The sequence below is a fragment of the Sinocyclocheilus anshuiensis genome, unplaced genomic scaffold (genome assembly GCF_001515605.1).
Source record: "Sinocyclocheilus anshuiensis isolate Anshui unplaced genomic scaffold, SAMN03320099.WGS_v1.1 scaffold244, whole genome shotgun sequence".
In the NCBI taxonomy this organism is placed as follows: Eukaryota; Metazoa; Chordata; class Actinopteri; order Cypriniformes; family Cyprinidae; genus Sinocyclocheilus; species Sinocyclocheilus anshuiensis.
The window spans coordinates 803,032-806,121 of NW_015558588.1; the positions used below are offsets into that span (position 1 = coordinate 803,032).

General features: G+C 29.3%; 1 protein-coding gene across 1 annotated transcript in view; it reads left to right on the forward strand.

Annotated features, from left to right (window-relative positions):
- Positions 1-3,090, forward strand: part of LOC107679951 (anosmin-1-like) — a 76,514-nt gene that overhangs the window by 49,089 nt on the left and 24,335 nt on the right. The window lies entirely within an intron of this gene.

The window sequence follows — 3,090 nt, forward strand, 5'->3', positions numbered from 1 at the left end:
TATTAAACGGATAGTTCACCCAAAAATGAAAATTACCCCATGATTTACTCACCCTCAAGCCATCCTAGGTGTATTTGACTTTCTTCTTTCAGATGAATCCAATCGGAGTTATATTAAAAAATGTGTTGGCTCTTCCAAGCTTTATAATGGCAGTGAATGGGTGTTATTTTTCAATAGTCCAAAAGAAGCCCAATAAAGCACATCTATCCATAATAAAGAGTGTCCCATATGGCTCTGTGAGGTGAATAAAGGCCTCCTGAATACGTGTATATATATATATATATATATATATATATATATATATTTAAAAATATTTAAAAAAGGCCAAAAAATATATTTGCGAAATTATATTTCAAAATATATTTATGTCAATAAGTTTTCTACCAATATATTTTTGGCCATTTTTGTATATTTTTGAAAATATATTTAAAAAATATAAAAACATTTTTTTAAGAATTTCAAAAAGAGATCAATCCAAGAAAACATGTTCACATGTCACATTTGAAATTTATTGTTTTGTTGTTTTTCAATAACACGTGAACTTATTAAAAATAAATGTATCAGCTTTAATGTATGTATCAAAAAAAAAAAGACAAAAAAAACAGTTAAATGTCAATAGTTTTAATGACAAAAAGAAGCATTCATAATTCATCATTTAACATACAATCTGCAAAGTAGTGGACAAAGTGGAAATCAGGATTAGGCATCAAATAAAATGTGCAAAAATGTTATGAAATGCAGACATTTAATGAGATAGTGTGACGTGAGAGAGAAAAACACTATTTTTACAATCAGCAGCATTGAATTAGTAAGAAACGAGTATAGAGTTCATTTACAGTTACATTTATTCATTTAGCAGACGCTTTTATCCAGAGCGACTTACATATTCAGCAAAAATTATGCAGGGCTGGGTTATTATATTATAATCCTGAGAGTAATATTAACTATATTCAGTCATTTAAATTCATCAATTTGGTGTAAAACTTATCTGCCTTATTGTTAAAGTGAAATTAAAAGCTATTTGTATGATAACAATAAAAACATTTAACATGAGCTCAAGACTTGTCGCAGTCCTGCTCCACTCTCCTCTCCTGCGATGCATTACGTACAGTACGTCGTATGTTCATTCTTATAAATGTTTTGTTTGTAAATTGCAGCTTTGTGAATTTATGTCCACTAATTGTGGTTTTGTTTCTTATATCAGTGAGAGTCATGAGAGTCTGCTTCCCTCACAGCATCACAATCCGCTCTTGTTTATTCCAACCAAAATCACTTCAGCGCCGTATTTATGACTTACAAACTCATACAGGCGACTTCCCAGCAGGATCCGATCTCATCTTCTGACATATAACGTCTATAATAGTGACCTGTGATGACGTATTACAGTGTTTTTATTCAGTCAGTGAGCTCTGTAGAATTAATGAGTGTGTCAGTACAGTTATTCATATGGGATTCAGTCAGTTCACCTGATTTGCAGAGACTTTCTTTGATTATTTATGTTTTGCACGAGCATCTGGTTTTCAGACGGGCCTCAATAACAGGAACCCAATGGCTCTAGATTGGCCCATTTTCCCATTAAAATCCCATTTGCTTAACTTCACTTCCTCTACACAGATGACATCATTTCCCTTAGATGTGGACGACGCCACCATTACATTCACATGTGCTCAGTGATCGCAAGAAAACTCACTACATCATGCTGTTTTTATTTAGTTTTTCTTTCTAATTGATTCTGAGCCTGATCCAGCAGGTGACTGCTTCAAATAAACAGAAAAAGAATTTGTAACAAATTACGTGAATTTATAATAATTATAATATTAAATAAAATAAAATAGAAAAACTGTGAAATAATTCCTTTATCATGAAGACTAAAATTTATAATTTATTCAAAAATAAAATAAAAATACTACATGCTGGTTCATGAGTGGTAAATTATCTGTTCATCAGCACCTTTGTTATTGTTAACTAAAACTAAAACTATGAAAAATATTTGTTGTTAATTGAAATAAAGCTGAAATAGAATATTAAAACTGATTTTTTTAGAATACTAAAGCTTAAACTTATTAAACTGAAATAAAATAAATTAAAGCAAATTAATTTAATATTTAATTTATTTTATTTTATTAAATTAAAACAAAAACTAATAAAAATAACAAGAGAAATAACAAAATTACCAGTTTTATTTTAGTATCATTGAGATACTATTATAGTTTTTCTTAATATTTTGAATTCGTTTTTATTTTGAAATTTTCTATATATGTTATGTTTTAATTTTAATTTTATTTACAGTTTTAGTAATATTGTTGTTCATTTTTATTAGTGGTTTTTTAAAGTCTGTATGTCTAAATAGTTTTTATTAATTTTTTTAAATTATTTTTTATTTTAGTTTTAGTCATTTTAGTACATCAAGTTAAACTAATTGAAAATGAAAAATGTTGCCTTGGCAACTAGCTGAAATAACATAAGTTTAATGTTTTTTTAATATTTTATTTTACTTCAGTTAAAATTTATTTTGTTTTAGTTAACAAATTTTGTTTGCTTTTAGGTTTAGTTAATAATAACTCTAAATTTAAACTAAAATTTAAATGAAAACTGAAAATATAAAAATAACTAATACTATAGAATATAAATAATACTATACATTATTTAATATTAAATAAATATGATATTTATAAATATTGTAAAAGTGATCTTGATCGGTCATTTTTATTGTTGTATTCAGTGTTTGTTTACATTAGAGGTCGACCGATTGATCGGCCGACCGATTAATCGGCCGATTTTTGGCATTTTTTAATTAATCGGCATCGACCGATTGTGCTGAAAATTAAGCCGGTTTATAGGAAGGCGCATCTGCAGCAGCTAATCGTTGTTGTGGAACGCTGTACCGGAGAACCTCTCTCCCTCTGAGGCTGCATGTGAGATGGAGCAGCTCATACTCTGCAGCCCTGCCTCATTCACACACAGCTTCAGCTAACGATGGCCGGGCAAAACAAACCGTTTCAAAAGCGTAATTACGTTTTACCCTACTAGAATTGATGCCGACCGTCCTTATCATATTCATAAGTGTACATAGCCGCGGGAACGTATTTT